The sequence below is a fragment of the Prinia subflava genome, chromosome 5, assembly GCF_021018805.1.
Source record: "Prinia subflava isolate CZ2003 ecotype Zambia chromosome 5, Cam_Psub_1.2, whole genome shotgun sequence".
NCBI lineage: Eukaryota > Metazoa > Chordata > Aves > Passeriformes > Cisticolidae > Prinia > Prinia subflava.
Genome location: NC_086251.1, coordinates 60,178,038 through 60,197,576, shown reverse-complemented (window position 1 = coordinate 60,197,576; position 19,539 = coordinate 60,178,038). Strand labels below are relative to the sequence as shown.

The 19,539-nt window shown below is 48.4% G+C and overlaps 1 protein-coding gene across 8 annotated transcripts in view; it reads left to right on the top strand.

Annotated features, from left to right (window-relative positions):
- Positions 1-8,940: 8,940 nt before the first annotated feature.
- The window catches only part of KTN1 (kinectin 1), a 74,891-nt gene continuing 64,292 nt past the window's right edge, over positions 8,941-19,539 (top strand). For 4 of the 8 annotated variants that reach the window (XM_063399632.1, XM_063399633.1, XM_063399636.1 and 1 more), the window contains exon 1: positions 8,942-9,133. The gene's annotated coding sequence lies outside the window, so the exon portion shown is untranslated. Of the gene's footprint in view, positions 9,134-19,539 lie in introns of all 8 variants that reach the window. The other 4 variants (XM_063399639.1, XM_063399630.1, XM_063399637.1 and 1 more) reach the window with 4 other exon arrangements.

The window sequence follows — 19,539 nt, the reverse complement described above, 5'->3', positions numbered from 1 at the left end:
GAGGGAGTCATTCAATATCACTCTTCCTTGGGTAACTAATTGGGGAAGACTGTTCCACAGAGCTCCTGCTAGCACACCTCGCTCAGCCTTTGAAACATTTCTGCTGCATCACCTGGACGCTGTAATCTCCTTAGGGGATGGGACTAATCACAGGAGACTTCCAAAAACCTGGAAGGGACAAGGAGCAAGTCATTAAGGAGCCTCTACCTGTTTAATTCATCAGTGCTCTGCACAGCTGCACTCTATTCTAGCATGCCCTAAATGCCTTGCTGCTTGCTTTGAAGTTGGTTAATCTGGTTTGGCTTTATCTTATCTTTTTTAGGAGCCAGTTTCAGAATTAAAAGCTTGTGACTGATAGTGTTCTGCTTTCTGCTCTCCTGAGCTTTATGCTAAACCTTTATAGCTGCAATTGTCTCAGAAGAGTGTAGATGGCCTCAGGTGTAGCTTCCACCTCCCGGTGTCCTCACTGCCTGCAGTGTTAAAGCTCTGCCTTTAGAGCACGTAGAAGAGCTGGACTGTGTTCCAAGGAAAAAAATATATTAGGCACAAGATATCTCCAAATTCAGCACCTTCTAATTAGTCCAGGAGCCAGCACTTCTCTGTCAACAGCAGAATCCAAGTCTTGTTGTGGAGGCTGTTCCTTCTGTGTGGTTTAGCCTTGTTTTGGTCCCTGTGCCTTGATTCCCATCATGTCAGGGATGTAAATAGAGAGAGGTGCTGAGGGGGACTCTGGAGAGGGTCAGGGACAGAAGCAGGTGAGCTGCAGTCAAGTCAGTGGGAGCACAGGATCTGCATGGAGCTGGAAAAGCTCTTGAGAAATGTCTGTAGCCCAAAAGGCAACTTAGAGAGAGATGCTGGAGTGCCTTTGGTGTGACAAGTGTGACACTTATCATACACACTTATCACTCTCATACTTATCTGTCCCATAATACTCCATTCCAGACCTGATCAATGCCTGGCAGTATCAGCAGATCCTGGATCTATTGCCAGGGAAGGAAAGAAGTTACCATGACTACTCACCGAGTAATAATAGTGAGTAATTTGACTTTTAATTGTGAATTATTTAATGCCATCATCAGGTTGTGCTGGTGTAAGCATGAACAGAATCAGGTCCATTAGAGTTGATGTCTGGGTCTAACTTGCACTGTGTAAATCAGGAGTAACCGTCTGGCAGAAGTGAGGTTACAGTGGTTGAAAGCTGAGCCAGAATTCAGGGTAATTTGCCAGGTTTGCTGGGAAGGGCTGTAAGTTCATATTTACCCCTAGTGCTGTGTGCCCTCCCTGGAGCAGGTGATGCAGCCCAAATCACACCATGGTAAGGCTGCCTCTTTGCCCTGGTTAAACCAGGGCTCTCTTATTCCCTGAGAAGGGCAGTACTGGGGGAATTTGATGCTCTTTGCAAACATCAGTGGACTCTGAACATTTGTGTGCTAATGCCTGTGCCTGCCATGTTCACTGGCAGAGACCAGGCTGTGTTGGCCTTTGGATCAGGAGAGAAAATCACTTCTGTCAGATGGGAAAGGGGTAAACTGGCTAGAAAAAAGACTTTCTTTTTCTGGCTTCTACAGCTCTATTATGTGCAGTGGAGACACTAACTGCCCCTATGTCAGAGAACTGCTGAGAACCAGACCCCAAGAGGATTGCCAAATTCTCCACTGAATGCCAGAGGAAGAAGCAGTGGAAGTAGAAGTCATCTGTCTCAACTGAAAGGCTGAATGGTGACTTGAAAACTGTACAGTTAATTTAATTTTCCTATCTGTGTCAGGCAACAAACTGACTAAAGGAAGGCATTCTGGGTGTTGCTTGTATAGAAATTCACTTATACTGGCCCAGCCTCATGTGGGGCAGGGGACAGCAGTCTATTTTTATTTTTCACTCTATATTGTATTTAAAATGTGGCCAGAAAAGGGGGGAATGGGATGAGGAGGGTTTTAAACATTGGCTGCCACCTTAATTTCAGCCCAGCAATGAATGGCTGCAGGATTTCTTGGACAGCTCCTCTGTGAATGTCACACACAAATCCATCTGACACCTGGGGTCAGAAGTATTCTTCCGTGCTTTTTGTTAAGTCATCTTTCCCACTTTTGTGCCAAAGGGTCTGGCTAAATTGAATTGCATTTAAATGAGGTGAGTGTGTGATGGATCATCCGAGGGCTGCTGCTTCCCTCCAAGTTTTGTGACAAATCTCTCTAATGCAAACACCGTGTCTCATACCTTGAACTCACAGCTGCAATTAAATCCTGATCCTTTAAGCCTTGTCTGGAAAAACAATAGAGTAACAGCAGTCCTGCGTGTTTGCACAGAAAAGGAGAGGTGTGCACGCAGCAGATGCTGGCAGAGCTCTGCTAATTCAGTTTGCAGGGGTCACAGTCACATTGGAGACACCAGCAGTGACATTAGCACGTCCAGACTTTCAGTGCAAGCCCTCCAGGAATTGGAGCGTGTACTGTGATGCCTTCACTGCTGGGAGAGCTGAGCAGTGACACCACCGCAGTTTTTATCAGCTTATTGTACAACAAAATGCAAATACAATGAGTCAAAGAAGGGTGCTGACCAATCACCGAATTCCCCCTAAAACTGAGTTTTGTCTGAGTGATCAGCAAGATATGATGAGTGACACTGGAATGAGTCTGCAGGGCTCATAGCTCCGTGATTAGTCAGTTCTCATTACCTCTTCCTCCAATTAACGTCAGCAAATCAGTGCTCCTGAATCATATGAGGACTTCAGGAGAAACTGAGCTTCACCAAAGCACTGCCAGATGTCAGCAGAAGCTCCAATCCCCTCGCCTTGATGGTTCTGTATTTTTAACACTCATAATTAACTGTTAACACCGTCCTGTTTCTGTCACTCCAGCCCTTCAGCCGTGGTCTGCTGATAAATGCTGTTAGTTTAGCTGTGATGGAGGAGTCTGTGCCCAGCTCTGCTGCCTCATGTCCTGCTCTTCATCTCATTTCCACGCTCATCCCAGCCAAGCAGGAGCCCAGCCTGAGATCTCTTTTGTTACAGCTTCATCACTCCATTTGGATCTTCCTCCCTCCTCCTTGCTGTCTTTGCAGTTTCCCTCCAACAGGTTATGGCATTTAGCTTTTATGGTCAGTCTCTGGAAGTGGAATATGAGTTAATTTTCCCCACAGTATCCAAGATACTAAAGGGAATATTTTTTTTTTAATATTTTGGTATCTGCAGGCTGTGGAGGAAGCTCACTTGTCACAGTGCCCTTCCTTACAAAGGTGTTATTTTTTTCCTCTTTTTTTTTCCCTGTGACTTGTCAGGAATAATTAAATGCTGTGGTTGCTTTGGCCTCCCTTCAATGGGCATTTACCCAACTTATAAATACAAGAGTAACTCCCCTGAACTCTGTTTCCACTCAGGTAGAGATCTGAAGGTTTGCTCAGTGATGCTCTGAGGAAAACGAGGAACCCAGATGGGCTCATGTTTGGGAGGATCCCAAGTTAGTTGTTCTCTAAAACCCAAATAGTGTTGCTTAAATCAATCAAGATTTGCTTATTAACATTAAAAATACATTCATCCTCAGGTATTTCCATTTGCTCCTAAATTGGCCTGGGCAGTGCTGCTGTACAAAATAAATGAAGTGTGTGAAGACAGACAGTCTGAAGGCATTGAGGAATTTCAGACCTTTTACATCTCACTCGGCTTTCACCTAATTTGTTAATGGGAATGTTTCTCCCTGTGGGAAAATAAAGCTTTTCTCGCTGACATTTTATAAAGGACCTACTAAACCTTCTTTTGCCCCTTCGGGTAAAATCAGTTGAATTGGATTTTCTGGTGCCTTTCTGTTTTCCCTAGAGAATCTGAGCTGGTTCTTAACCCTTTCTGCCCCCCAGGCCTTATGAACAGTATGACAGAAACCCTTAGGTACCTTAGAGGTCTAGGCACAATGTGGGCAGCTGTAGGTTCACTAGGGAGAGGCTTAGTGCTATGTAAAAATATTGGATATATAGGTGAAGAGAAGAATATTTGCTCATTTAAGGTGTGAGCTAAAATAGAAGCTTGCAGAGGGATGCACGGTGAATTTGCAACATCACTGGGAATTTCTGGATCTCCTGGGGCACCAGAGAACAGGATGTCTCCTCAGACATAAGAAATTGTGAACATTTTCAGGTCTCCAGCCACCCTTGGCACACAGGTGTGTGTCACCACCAGGGATGGCAAACTGGGGACCTTGGTGTGACACTCAGGCAGAAGGACACATCCCTGGTGATGCCTCAGACAAAATGCTTCAATATTAACCCACTCTGCAGTGACAAGAGCAGCTGGGATGGCTCCTGTGCTCTTTCATTTATCCAGACAGGCTACCAGGGTGTTTGCTGCACGTTTCCCTGCAAGTTTGTCCCAGCCTGCCACATGCTGTTCCCGTGATGCCTCGCAGAGCTCAATCAATGTCCTTCCCTGGCTGCAGGAGGAGAACTTGCTGAGGCAGCCTTGCCAGCTGCTCCAGCCGTGGGATACCTGATCCTCAGGCTGAAAGAGCCCTCGGAGCACAAGATCTGCCTGACTCTCCATTTCTTTTTTCTCCCCATCTCTCACTTCATATTCTGCTGTCCATCCTGCTATGTTTCAGGTGAATGACAGGTGCTGAGGAGGGAGACGTGTTGGTGTTGCAAAGGCTTTTCTTTGCAAAGGAAAACATCTTCATTCCACAGGTATTGATGAAGAAGAGTATTAATTTAAAACCTGCCCTAGATTAATGTAGAGCAACATAAATAACCAGCAGGTGCTGTGGATGATGAATGGGAGAAAAGGATTTGGACTGTCACTGCTCCACCACACAGGGAGTGTTTTACAGGAGACAAGGTGTTTTCTGTGTCATTTCTGCATTTGCTTTACTTAACAATAACCATTAACTGCCCACTCTTAAGAAATCATCTGCTAGGATGCTACCAAGAAAAGAAGACAATTTGGAACTTGCTTTGAAATAGCACTCTCATGGGAATTCAAAGCATGGTTATTATTGTGCTGCTTTCAAAGCTGCTTTTCTGTCCAGCTTCCCTGTGATCCCTTTAGCTCTATCTGATACCAAAGGCTTGAGATCTCCAGATTAGAAATTAAATTCCACCTCTGTGGCCCAGACCTGATGACCTGCTGGAGTCACAGCAAATAGGTTTTCCTTTACGGTGAGTGCTTCCAGCTAAAGCTCTTGCTTTTTGGTAAAAATCAAACTTCTTTGGAAAATAAAAAGATAATTAAAGCCCTGTGATGCAGGTGAAGGAATAATAATTGGCTTGAAATTGAGTAGGGATTATTCAGAGTGATGGCAAGCCCTGATCTTGCAGGGATTTAGGTGCTTGTTTTGTTCTGCTGGCATGTGTGAGTACACAGGACGGTCGGGAGGGCTCTGTCCTGGGGGATTTAGGGGAGGCTGTGGCATGGCCAGGAGCTGTGCAGCTGGCACAGCTGGGTGGATGTGGCACTGCAGCAATTCCTGCTGCTAAATTGGGTATAAACCACGGCATTTCAGGGGTGGGCAGCTGTGGTTTGGGTGTCTGGTACAGGAACAGCAGCCTGGGGAGGGCAGGAGAGGGATTTTCCCATTGTGATTTCTGTTTTATTTTGCAAATGTAGAAACTGGTGTCAGGCCTGTGCTGGGAGGTGGGGACTGAAGAGCCTCAAGGGAAACACAGAAATCATGATTTAAGTGTGATCACTCTGAAGATGTCAGTCACTGAGATGGGCACTCGGCTGTCTGGGGGCCTCTAATTGTGCTGCTCATAATTGGTCATATTTTGAATGTGATAAAATTGAACAGTACAGTTTTAAATCAAATTTTGAGCTTTTCAGTGCTCGATTACAATGAAATCCAGAAATGGAAGGTGAATATAGTTTATAAATAAATAAATAATTTTTTTCCAGTGAGCTCTGAAACCGTTTCAAACAATTCACTTAATTAGCTGGATTTCCAGCAGTACAAAATGTGTCCATGTCAATTTAATTAACAGCATATCTACATTGTGATAGTTTGGGGATTATGGGGAGACTGGTAGTAGCCTGATGGATTTTCATCCTGCTCACATACAATGTCATGGTTTAGATTGTTGGGTTTTTTTATTATGAGCTTTTAGTCTTCTTGCAAGAGTTTCCAGTGTCATTTCTGCTGACAGATGCTGCTTAGGATAGATTTATTTTTATTCCCTTACAGTTGAATTGGATCAAACGCCTTTTTCCATATAGCTCAAGTTTCCACAATGGAGTTACTCCTAGTTGACTACTCTGAGAAGAAAATTGTAGTCATTTTTGTGACCTTCTTTAGCAGCATTTGAAATGGTTTTTGGCACGTGTGCATATAATCTATTAATTTCCACTTCCTGTCAATTGCAGGGATTGATGATTATAAATAGTATGAAAAAATTTAATGCAAATAAAGAGAGAAAGAGAAAATCCAGCATTTGGTCTTTTTTTTCTCCTAGTTGGATTCAGTGAGGTGTTGAAACATGCAGGGCCCTGCACAGACACCCCAACAATCCCATGCTGTTCCTGAGAGCGTTGTCCAAACACTCCTGGAGCTCTGGCAGCCTTGGGGCTGTGACCATTCCCTGGGGAGCCTGGGCAGTGCCCAGCATATCAGGATATTCCTGATATCCAACCTGAACCTCCCCTGGCACAGCTCCAGCTGTTCCCTCAGGTCCTGTCACTGTCACAGGGTGCAGAGATCGGTGTCTGTCCCTTCTGTAGCAGCTGGATTTCCACTCTTTGCTTGTCCATTGCAGCTCCTCTCCTGGCAGGAGGGGAAGCTCTGTCCCTCCAATGCCTTTCCCAGGCTCATGGCTTCAATCTTTCTGTTGGCAGGACCCTCACCCACTGTCTGTGAGACAGCAAATCCCATTCCTGGGAATCTGTGCTTCACTTCTGATGCCAACTGGAAAACTCTACTGTGGACAAAAGCAACAAAACATCTGCAAGATGTTCTCTGCTGTTGCCGAGCCCTGCCACCACCACTCTTGGAAGGGTTAACATTAGGAAGATTTGGCCTTAAAATTTCACCTTGGAAGCGCGGGGTGGGGATGCTGCCTTTGGCTGGCTCGTGTGCTGCTCTCAGCAGCAGAGTGATGGCTGGGATGTGCTGAGCCAGTGAAGCTTGGGATGAAGCAGCAAAACACTGCCTGGCCAGCTGATGGCCGGTCACACATTCCGAGTGGCCTGCTTCACCTCCCAGGCCAAGGCACAGCTTCTGTCAGCATCCACCTCATGCTGCTGCCTTTGTCTGCTCCTCCAGAGGGTTTGGGAATGCGGCGGGGTTGCTGTCCGGGGAACGATGGGCTCTCCCCGCAGCTCCATGCAAATCCTCCTTTGATACCGAGTGGGTTTCTCAAGGATGCTGTGGGACAAATAAACAAATGGCCTGCTCTGAGCAACACAGCCTGGAGGTCCAACCAGGCTCCTTGTTGCCAGAGGTCAGAAGAAATGCTGGGAGGGTGCGTGCAAAGCCCAGGGGTGATGCCAGCCTCCTGCTGTGCTGGGGTCACTCCCTTTTGCCTGCTGCAGCCGGACTCTGGGGATACCTGACCAGCACCAGAACATCCCTGCAGCCACTGCTGGCGCTGCCATCCTGCTGACCCAAAACCTGTGCATTTCCTTGTGTTTTCCCTAACATGTTTGGGATCCCGGGAAGCTGGGAGTTAATGTCAGTCCTCCAGCGATGGAGCTGGACGGGTGCCCTCGGTGGCTTCTTGGGCTGTTTCGCTGTCTCCAAGTAATTGACAGAGCATCAGTTTCCATCCACGTGGGTACCCACAGATCCGTGGTCAGCCGCTGAGCTCAGGCAGGAGAGAGCAATCTGCCCTGTGAGCACTTTGGGAAAGATCCACGTCAGAGGGAAGAAGAACTTGGGGCTCTAAGAAGTCAGAGCTGAAAAAAATGCAGTTAATCTCCCTCCCTGCAGACTCCACAGCCTGCTGGAATGTCGCTGAATGAGCCCCTGTTGTCTGTGCTGCAGGCAGGGCTGCCGGGCAGTTTAAGGACATTTAAGGGAAATTGAAGGACAAGCCCTTTTCCTGGTCGTGAGGAGATGTCTGATCTCTTTCATGTCCTGGAGGAGGCTTTGGGGTGTGCTCTGTCTGCTTGCCTTGCACCCCTGGCATCCCACACCTGCCCATTGTGCCAGCTCCGGGAAAGGGGGCGGAGGAGGGATGTGGTGGGAATTGGGGGGATGGATGGGTGATCCCTGCTCCCGGTGAGTCTGGGCAGTGGCATCCCTGCATCGGGCAGGGCTGGGGAGAAGGGTCCCCACGCAGGGGTGGGGAGATCCCTGGGAGAGCTGCGTGCGGGAGGCGATTCCCACGCTTGGGTGGGGTTCGCGTGGATGTACCCGTGTTCCTGTGTGGGAAACCCGGGTGGGAGGATCCCTGCCTCCGGGAGGTCTGAGTGGGATCCCTGTCCGTGGGTGGGCTCTGGTGGGGAGATCCCTGTGCATCCCCGTCTGGGGGAACTGGGGATGTGTGATCCCTGGGGATCGTGCCTGGTGGAAGTCTAGGTGAGGTGATCCTCAGGAACAGGTGAGGGATTGCAGCGTGGGGGAGCTTGGGGGTGGTGGGATCCCCGCGTCGGGGGAGTCTCGGTGGGTGATCCCTGGGGATCTCATATGGGGGAGTCTCGGTGGGTGATCCCCGGGGATTTCATATGGGGGAGTCTGGGTGATCCCTGAATCCCCACATGGGGAGAGTCTCGGTGGGTGATCCCTGGCATCTCCGCGTGGGTGTCTCCGGGTGGGTGATCCTTGGGATTCCCATGTGGGGGGAGTGTGGGTGGGCGAACCTCAGCAGCATCTGCGGGATCCCCACGTGGGGAGCTCGGGGGGCGATCCCCCCGCGCACGGGCGGGCTCCGGCGGATGCACCCACACACGTGGCAGAGCCGGGCGGGCTCTCCCCGCTGCCGGGGCTCCCCCGCGGGTGGGCTGGGGCCGGGCCGGGTGCCGGGCAGGGCCGGGCGGCGCCGGGGGCTCCGGGCCGGGGCGGTGCCGGTGCCTTTAACGCGCGGGGGGGCGGCCGCAGGCGCGGCGGACGTGCGGGGCCGCCTCCTCCCCTTCCTGCCGCCCGCGCCGCGCAGCCCCGGCCGCTCCCGCTCCGTCCCTGCAGCCCCGGCCCGGCACGGCCCTGCCCTGCCCGCCGCCGTCTCGGTGAGTGCCGCGGGTCGCAGCGAGGCCGGGCCCTCCCGGCGAGGGGCGGCGGGCCCAGGCCGCGGCGGGCCCGGGGCCGCGGCCCGGCGTGTGGGGGGCGGGGGGGTCCGGGCGCGGCCCCGCGCCGGGAGCGGCCGCTGCCGTGGGGCCGGCGGGGCGCGGGGGCTCCGGCGCTTCCCGAGCGCATCTCCCGGAGTCGGGGGAAGCGGGGCAGACGCGGCGTGTGCGCGGCGCTCCCGCTGCGTTAACCCGCCCGCCCAGGGGCGGCGGGGCCAGAATTGATGCCCGGAATGTGATTTGGGAGCGCTCCCCGCGGCTGGCGGAGCCCCGGGTGAGCTTTGGCCAGAGGCGGGTGCTGCAGCGCCCGGGTGGCCGTGCGAGCTCTAATGAGCATTGCGCTTCATTACCGCCGTCTGGGCCGCCTTGGGTGCCTGTGCCGGTGTCAAGCGCTCGCAAATGCTGCTCCCCACCCTCGCAGGTGATGTTGTCAGTGGTGTCTCATTCCTGAGGTTGCCCGTGCCCTTTGGTACACCCCGGTACGGGCTGTGTGCAGCTCTGTTAACCCCGGAGGTGTTCGTGCCCCCATCACCTCTCCTCTATTCAAAGCTGGCTCCCTTCTTCCAGCCTGCAAGTTATGGAGAAGGAAAGAGGAGTTAAGGTGGCAAAGCTGCACCTTCTGTACCCGGCTGCCTTTAATTGATGAAGTATTTTAATTGAGTAGGTGGTTATTAAGAATAACATAGCTTAGCATCTTTTAGTCGCTGCATTAGACAGTGGTAAGTTCTGCTCTCTAGTGATGTGCATCCACCCGTGTGCTTTAGGTTTGTCATTTTATAACCTTCCCCCCCTGCCCCCCCCAAGGCTGTGCTGTGTATTGTGAGGTTAGAAAACCTCAAAGGTAATTTCTTGCTTTGTGGAAGAGGACTTGAGCTGATACCCTGCTGTAGCTCTTTTCTGTTTAAAATTCTCCATTTTTGCCCCCCTGTTCCTTTAGTGTTTCCATTGCTGCCTCTGACCACCAACACAAATGGTATTTAGTTGTCATAACTATTCTATTTGACATCTCTTTACCTATGACAAGGCAAAAATCCCTCGTTGGGCAGTCTGAACTGGTTGCTGCAAAAGTTGAGAAGGGATTCAGTTACTGTGTGCCAACTCCTTTCAGATGTTTTTCAGTCCCTTTTCCCTCGGTGGATCAGTATCATCCTCCTTTTTGGCTTGGGCTGGAAGTGTTTCTCTGCCTTGTGGACCTCTTGCCTGTAACTGTGCTGTAATTTCTGCCCATGAACAGGCCATGCAACTCGCTTTACCACATATTTTTTCTCTTGCCTCATATGCTGATGCTGCTTTCTGCATACTGTGATTAAAATAACTTTTGTGTGTAACTGCAGCAGTGAAAGGTTGGGGATTGGAGAGAAACACTAATTTGCTGGTAGAGTTATTACCAAATACCGTTTTTTGGTAGGTTTTTTTTCCTTACCACCCCCCTTTTCTAGCTGCTCTCCAGAAGATGCTTTCTACTCTCAGAAATAGCAGCAGTAGCATCTGAAGGGCGCAATGAGACTTTAATTTTCTCCTTTATCCCTCCCCGTCACAGAACCCCTGTCACAGACCTGATGACTACTTTGTTTTTGCAACCCCTTGAAGAAAAGGGAAAGACTTGCTCAAACCTGTGTGAAGCTGTGGTGTTGCTTGGTTAGCTCTGTAACAGCTTTCGTTTGCGTCATCTGCTCTTGGAGATTTGGTGGTTATGGCTCAAAAATGTCTAATCATTCTTGACCCTGTAAATCTAGGGCTAAAAAAAAATCCCTTAGGAACAGGAATTCCCTATGAATTTCAGAGGTGATGGCCAGGTCTGTGGTTAAGCTACACCCAAGGCCCTAAAGTGTGAGGGCACAGGGGACAGCACATGTGTTTTATTTTAAGCATCAAACTTGGTTGCTCCTAATCCCTTCCCCTGTTGCTGCCAAGGCACCCACCTCTCACCATTGACTTTGTGAGCCTTCAGCTCCCAAGTTTAGTTCCCTGCTCATACCCCTGTGACGTGCCTGAGTAAATAGTGTGAGTGTCCCCTGTGCTGTCCCGGAGGGATGGGGAGGAAGCAGAAGGCAGAGTGGCAGGACGAGGTAATTCTTCACGCTGCTCTTCACTCCAAAATCTGTGGCAGCAACCCAAATCAAGTTTAGTTTCCCTGTTTTTAGCAGCCATCCGTGCTGTGGATGCCTTTCATAACACAACTACTTCCACGGTGAAACTCGATCGGTTTATTCTTCCTCCATCTCTGCAGGAGAGCTCTTGGAGAACCTCCTTGAAGTCTCGAGAAGCTGCTGAATTTCCATCCTCACAGTGCTCATGGCCTGTTTGTGTAATTTGGTTTTGGTTCTAGTGTTTCCATTTGGTTGAAATGATTGTTTTCCCTCCCTGATGTAATTAGAGCAATCGGATCCCCTCTTGACCCTTTGTTTTCATAGGTTAAACAAGTCGAAGTCTTTAAGTCTCCTTGAGTTGTTCTCTTATCGATATTCTCAGGATTTCCTTGTCAGTGACAACCTTTTGCCTTTACCCATCAGAACCTTTTTAACATAAAGGGAATTTTATGCATCTGTGTTTAGCTCTTAAACTTCCTGCTCTGCATTGGCAAAGCAGCAGGATTGGGCTATTTTTAAGAGGAGGAATATTTTGGAGGGGGCTGATAGCTGCATTAAGCTCACAAACTTTTTGACATTCCTTGTGTGATTGTTTCTGGCTAATGAGACAGGGAGTTGCTGGGCTAAATCTGTCCCAGACAAATCACTTCTTGTTAATGACTGTGCATAAACCATGGAGATGATAAATTGGGAGAATTACCAGCCCATGACTCCTAGGAATCTGCTTCTCCTCTCATCATTATACAAGATGTCCAAGCAAGTAAAACACATGGAGACTTAAAAAAAAAAAGAAGTATTTATTTATGTTTTTAGAAATGTAAAAGCTTTTTCCTGTTCGCATGCCTGAACTACAGCTGGTGGTAGGAGAGAGGGTACTTGGGAGCTTTGAAAACTTCCTATTTCTTGCCAGAATGGAGCCTTTAAAGTATTTTCTTACAATGTGGACTCCTTGGCATGTTTTCCAGGCTGATGCCTGTGGTCTGCAGTTTGGGAACGCATCTGTGCCTGCTGGCGTGGGCACTGCTTTAGAGACTGATTCCTGATTTTTTTTTTTTTTCCCATTTCCAGTGATTTCAGAGCAGGAGCAGCAGCCCTTTCATGGATAAGCACCATGAATTGATCTGGACTCTGCTGCTTCCAGTTGAGGAATTGTTTTTTCCTTGGTGGAGAGAAGCAGCAGAGTGGATGCAGGTGCTGCTCTGAGATAGTGCACAGGCATCTGTAATCCTGCCATTCCTCTGCAAGAGTTTTTTTTCCCCTCTCTATGAGAACAAAGTAGCACCTGGGCTGGGTTCTGTGTGTTTGAACTCACAGGACTGCTGCATCTAATTAGATTATATTAGAATGAATAAGTGAATCTCGATAAATGAGCTTACAGGGGCACTGTCGGGTCAGCTCAGGCCCTAAATATAGGTCCTGGGCAGAGGGCAGGCTTGGTGCAGGATCTCTCCTTGCAACAAAATTAAAGAGAGATCTCCTGGGAGTGCATAAATTCCTCTGCCTTGGCCATCTTGTCAGTCTGGATGCTCCAGTGTCTCGGTATGAGAAATACCAAAGTCCACCCAAATATGAAGATTGTTTAATTGAAGCTTGGTGTGGAGTTGGAAGGGGAAGTCACAGCAGTGGAAACTCTAATAATCTGAAGTGCTAAAGAGTGCAAATCTCATGATCCTTTTTAATGCTTCCAATTTAACTAGAGGTGAGGGGTTTTTTTTAAAGTCTCTTAGATACTGTAGGAAACGGGGAAAAAGAGGAATGGTATCCATTGCATGAAAACTGGAAACAGTCTCAGACTGTACTAACATGAATAAAGATCATTATCTCCTTGCCACTCGGTGGTGCAGAGAAGTGGTTTGGGTGCTTTGAGCCTTGAGTTTTGCTGTGGAATGAGTGTGGGGTGGGAGAGGAGAGGGGCAGAAGCTGTAAGGTTTATGGGATGCTCAAGAGAGTTCATTCTTTGCACCTCTCCTCCTTCTTTGCTGCAATATTCTGTTTTTGTGAGTGCTTTGTGGCCACCCTGCTTACCAAAATCTGCAGCTCTAAATTGCAGTTACTGAAGAGAAGTAAAAGTAGCTTCTTCCCTTTTTCTTCCCATGAAGATTTATTTAGAGGAATAGCAATTGTTCTGTTTCAAATGAAAGCTCATCTTCGCTTGTGCATCACTGAGGCTGCATTGTAACTCGGAGAAAATGTCTGTAAATCATTCATGTGGACAAGCTACTCATTTTGTTGCACTAATAATCCCTCTTATAAATAGTGTTGTCCTCTGCTTGCATTTACAGGTCTTTGCTGTGCTTGCTCTCAGGTGTGCAGGATTTTCAGTGGCAGTGAAAAACAGGGAACAGCTCTTCTTGCAGGGTTTTTTTCTCTTTTTCCATTGGACACTCTTCCTTTTGGCTGATCCTTCCGCCTGGCTTCCCTGTCTGGATCTGCTCTCAGCCAGGCAATCCTGCAAATCACTGCTCTGCTGGAGCTGCTGCATCACAGCTCCCCTGCTGCAGGAAGCATCTTCAAGCCCTTTTATGCCCTGAAGTTGAGGAAATAGAGCAAAACTCCTGTTTTCCTTTGAGTTGCAGTTGACTGACTAACAGAGCATCAGGGAAGGCTCTTTTTCTCTGGGAAGAAGTGTGTTGATGTTACACAGTAAAACACAAGTTCTGATTTTGGGATTACACCCAAAATAATTGAATAGATGACCTTCTCAGCCTGCCTGTCTGGTGTCCAGCTCACCAGGCATATGTTGAATGACCCAGGGAAAATCAGAATTATATAGGTGTCAAAGGCTCTTAAAGCCTGGTGTATTTATGCCCATGATTCCAAAAACAATCCAGCTCTCATCCTGCAGAGGGAAGTACCTCAGTCCAGTGTTACCAACTTTTGCTTAGCTGCCAGAGCAATATAAACTCAACCCAAGTTATTTTGGGCTCCTTATTCTTTTGCTTCCAAATCCCACCCTGCAAATTCCTTGTAGAAGAAATGTTGGCTTAATTCTGTTTTACACTCTCCTGTATGGACTGAAAACAGTGAGCAGGATATTTTATTTCAGGGTTGTGACAAATTTTAGTACATCTCGTTCCTGTCTATGGTGTGAAAAGGTGTCTTTTGTCCGCCTGCTACCACACAGGAAGGAAATTGTTGAGTCTGGGAGATAAAAGCTTTATCTCCTTCCCTGCAAGGGACAAGCTGCCCACTCCTAGGCTGACACCACTGTGCTCTGTCCTGCCTGTAGTAGGGCGGAAGGGAAAATTTTCATGGGAAAATGTGAGTGGACTCAAAATCTGTTTGTAAGTGCGTAGCTGTCAAGGAAGATGATGACTAAGCTATTGCACAAGGTGTAGCTCTTCAGGGAGCTTGCCAGCATTGGAGCAGAGCATGACTGACTCATAAGAGAGCCTATAACATCAGTCAGCTCCTAATTTTAATTATTACTGGTTTGATCTGACCACTGGCCATGACTGCTTTTCTTTCCCAACTGGTTTGCTGTGGGGTTTTAAGTTGGAACAAATTAAAAGTCCAATTTATTGGAGGAGGTGATTGGTTTCCAGGCCTTGGGTGGGAAGTGCTGTGTGGCAGGAGTGTTTAAGCTGATGTCTTTCATTTGGCTCACATTGGTGTTTCTCCATCAGGCTCTGCCATGGCACTTACCTGACAGAAGGGAAAGCAGAGGCCAAGCACCTGCAGGTGAAGATGCCAGGAGATCACCAGCAGAGCAGCTGGTGGTGCCTTTTTCTTGGTCTCATCAGTGACCTGAACCCCTGGCAGTCAGCTGGTGGGTGAGCTGCGTTGTCAGATAGTGACAGGACAAGGAGGAATGGATTTAAACAAAGAGAGGAGAGATTTAGATTAGCTATTAAGAAGGAATTCTTTTTTGTGAGGGTAGTGAGGCCCTGGCACAGGGTACTCAGGGAAGCTGTGACTGCCGCTGGATCCCTGGAAGTGTCCAAGGGCAGCTTGGATGGGGCTTGGAGCAGCCTGGGACAGTAGAAGGTGTCCCTGCCCATGAAACGAAAAGATTTTTAAGGCTCCTTAAAAAGTTTGGTTTGAAAGGCTGCCTTGGTGTTTAGTGCTGCTTTGCCCTCTTAAGTCATCACTTAATGTTGCAAGTGGACATCCCAGCTTGGTTTTCACGTGGGCATTGCCTTTAATTCTGTGTGAGAACCTAAAAACAGGTACATGAAACCATTTACAGCATCTCTGCTGCTCCTCTCTGCTTCAGCTCCAGGTATACCTGAGAGCATCACCATGGCTACAGCAACTCGTAGCCACTGGAGCTTTTACAGGGCATTTCCAGCTCTGGGAAGGGATGGGAGTTTAGGGTGCTGTGCCAGGAAGGGCCCTTTCCCCCAGCACTAGGTGGGAACTCTTTTGCCTTCTTTAGCCTGCTGTTCTCCAAGGAGGCTCTGTCCTGTCCTTGGAGCAGGCAGTGTCTGCAGCTCTCAGGGGGTGTGGTGCTGGGAACTGGCAGAAAATGGAGTTTACAGGTCAATGCTGTATCTCCTGTCACACCTAGTGACCTTTGCTTGGTTCAACACCTGCTGGCAGCACGTGTGGCTCCAGCTGTGGTGGAGGGACAAAGGACTGTGCTGCTCCTTCTCTTCGTGCTGCCTGGGTTTGTGTTTGCAGCAGTGGTGGAGGTCCATAGAGCTTTACTTCTCCAGGCTCATGGGCAATTGTTTGCCCTGAAGTTGCTAAGAAGGTTCCTCCCAACCCTGTCCCCAGCGTGGACAATGAGCAGCGTTGTCCAGAGGAGAGGTGGAGGTGGCATCTCAAAGCCTTGGGAACCACCGAGCTGCCCAGAGGATTTATGGAGATTTTATTGCATTCTCTGGCCTTTCCCATGGCAGCTCAATGGGAGTACTGACAGTATTTCCTTCTTACCTTCACCTAAGGTCACTTCCATGTCTTCAGCCTGTGCTACACTACCTCTAGGATTGGGTTGCGTGCTAAATTTAGTGAACCCTTTTACAGCTTGGTTTGTGTATGTAAAACCAGAGAGGTTTTTAGCAGCTTTTAAGGGGTTAGAGCCTGGCTCAAGATGCCCAACAAGGCCAGGCTTTCTTTGCACAGGTAGCATCACCCCAGGCCAGGTGTGGGAGGGTTCTTCTCTGCCTCAGTGTCCTTCCACGCGGGGATTCGCTGAGGTGCAGAGCCCGTGGGTGGCAGGGAGGGCTGTGGAGGCACAATTAGAACTTGCATAACATGGGCTGCAGTCTGAGGCATGTGAGAAGTGCTGGCGAAGGGGTTGGGTTTCAGAAGTTTTAAAGGCTTGTGAAAATTCTTGATCAGATGTTTCCATTACAATCCTGCCTTTTTCGGGCCCCCCCTTCCTCCATCTCCAAGTTTCTACCTCTTTCCCTGTGCTGTTTGTGTGCCAAAAGAAGAATTTTTTGGCTTCAGGTCTGGTATACCTATTTCTAAGTAGATTTTTTAATCCCTGCTTGGCATTACAGGCTACTGGAGTAATAGTTTGAGATGTAACTTAAGTCGCAGGCAAATAAGTTTAGATCTGTGTGGTTGCAATGAAGTGTTTGTTCAATTCTTGCATGCCAAAGGAGGAGCAGATTGTGGGACAGCAAAGCAAAGGGAGTGAGAACCCAGAGAAGCGTGAGAGAAATGACCTCAATTACTCTGCATTTCTGTTGCTGAGCATTTTTAGGCCTTTTTAACAACCTGGCATTGAGTTGTTGAGGTTCCTGAGTTCAGATCAGTGCTGGGCGTGTTGGGGCGGGTGTGTGTGCCTGTGTTAGGCTGTTTTGGGACAGAACTCTGGGATATTGGGTTCTTGACTTGAGCTCAAAACTCTTCAAATATGCATTTTATTGTTGCCAGTTTCTTTAGAAGAAAGTCCTGTAGTCTTGGTCATTATGGTCACGAGTGGAAAGAACCAGGGATGTGCTTTGAACGTGCCTTTTGCAGGGCTCTCGTGTGGTGTTGCCCAGCTCTCAGAATTGCCTTGTATGTGGGGTTAGCAGTGAACTGGGACCAGTAAGGAGGGTTGGGACATCCCCTGGGCTGCTGCTGCTCAGAGGAGCATTAGCAACCCTCAGCATCCCTCACCTGGAGCACCAGCAGCTGCATGAGGGGGGTGGTGAAAGAAAAAAGCTCCTTCACCATGTGGCTCAGGTGTGATTCAAGCGTTAAGCAAGTCTGTGGAGGAGCTGGAGCCTTTTCCCTGCTGCTAAAGGAGAGTCTGGTCCCCTCCTCTGGGTGCTTTAAGAGGCAAATACTGCTGAAACACTGCACTGATTCCTGAGGACATGTGACTTTCTTAAGCTGCCTGCCAGAGCCTAAAGGATGCGGGTGATGACACCAGGAGGTGACACCGGCTGTGTGTCATTTCTTGAGCTGTGAGTGCCTTCAGCAGCCTGGTCAGTGAGGCACAGAGAGGTTAACAAGGTGAAAAGAAGCCTTGTGGTGCTGCTGGTCAGGAGCACATCTGGTGGGAGCTGAAAGGATGGCATCTCCGTGGAGCTGTAGCCAGTGGAACTCTTGTTGTAGTGCAGGAGGTGTTTTGGATGGAGGATGAGGTGAGCTCTTAGTGCTGCCCTCGATAAATGAGATATGTGCAGCGTCTCAAAGGAGAGTGGAGAAAGGCCTTAACACTTGACCTGCCTCAGCAGGGAAATGACCACAGTTCAGCAGCAATTTCTAAAACTTCATGTTGTGCTTTTAAATAGAGTTACAAGTTCCAGCTCATGATGCAATTTATACTTTGAAATGCACTGGTGTAACTTGTATGGTGCCAGTGCTGCAGGGATAGCTTCTAAAGCCTCTTTTGTTCCTAAACCATTTTGAAACTTTATTTCTAACAGTACTAACAGCACCATATTCTACAGCATGAGGGATCTGGCTTGGATATGGAAGTGCTGTCTTTATGCCTGCGTGATAACTTGCTTTAGGATAAATGTGGAAGGACAGCTTTGCTACAGGGCAGTCAAACTAACTCATATCTACTGTGAAAGTTTTCATGATGGAAGTTTGTTCATCCTTCAGCTGGTGCAAATTTCTGCTGGAGCAGAAAGTCATAATTTCAGTGCTGTAGGAAACCCCATCACCAGCACAACCTTCTGTGGTCCAAATTCAGTCCTGAGCATATCTCTAAACATTCCCTGTGTTCAGAGGGTTTGTAAATAGAGTGTGAACAATGCTTTAATCTGGCAAATGATTTTAAATTGAATGCACAGTTGAAATAAAATCCAACCCTCTTTGGAGATGTCGTTCCTAATGTGGCTATGGATTAAAACTCATTGATTGCTACCAGCAAAAGACTGAGATAAAACACAGAGCCCCTGCTCCATGCAGAGGCTGCAGATTGACCATTACAGCACTGAGCACCTTGTTGGATTGAGGATTGAGAGCTTTTTCCCGACTTGCAGCCAAAATGCTGCCCATTTGTTCCCATGCCAGCATTGTCCTCTGGCTTCAGCCCCTCCCTGCAAGGTGGGAGCAGAGGAAGCTGGGCAGGTCCTGTTCCTTGGGTGCAGTTCAGGGCAGCAGAGCTGTTCATGCACAGAGGAAGGGAGGGTAGCAAGTAATGCCTGCTCCAGCCTGGCTGTTTGGATTTTCAAGGGTTTTTGTGTCTTCCTGACCCACGACTGTGGTGTAGAGTATTAAAAGTAAAAATAGACCTGCTGATGCAGTGCTTACCAGGCTGTGTAGGCTGAAGAGGAGGCAATTCCAGCCTCGTAGTACTCCCTTAATTCTAGTTTGGTAATTGTGCATGTTGGTGTTAATTTCATTTATGATGCCTCTGTCAGCTTCCAGGAACTTTGACCTCTCTGTGTTTAGTCTCTGTTCCTCCAGTCATCCAGCCTAAATTTGAAGCTGCCCTTTTAAAATCTTGGGGTTGAGAAGCTAACTGCATGCCCCTGAGTTTTAAACTCTTGGCACATTTGAAAATTTATCATCACCCTGTGTACTGTGGTAGTTTAACTGATGGATACTTCCCCCCCATTCTTGTATTGTACTGTGTGTGGTGACAAAGAAGAAACATCTTCCCTGTTGATTCCTCTCCGTTTGCAGCTGAAGAATTATCAAGACTCAGTCTGATGATGGGGTACAGCAGTCTTGTTTCACTTGCTGCCTTCTGATGCTCTCATTTAGCTACATCTGTGCCACACTGACAGTAATTTTGATACAGCAATCGCAGGTTTTCTCTTTAGAGACGACTGAAATCACTCAACTGCTTAGACATAATGTGTGCAATAAATAATGTCTTGAGACTCCAGGTGGTTAGAAGAAACCACATGAAAGCATCTA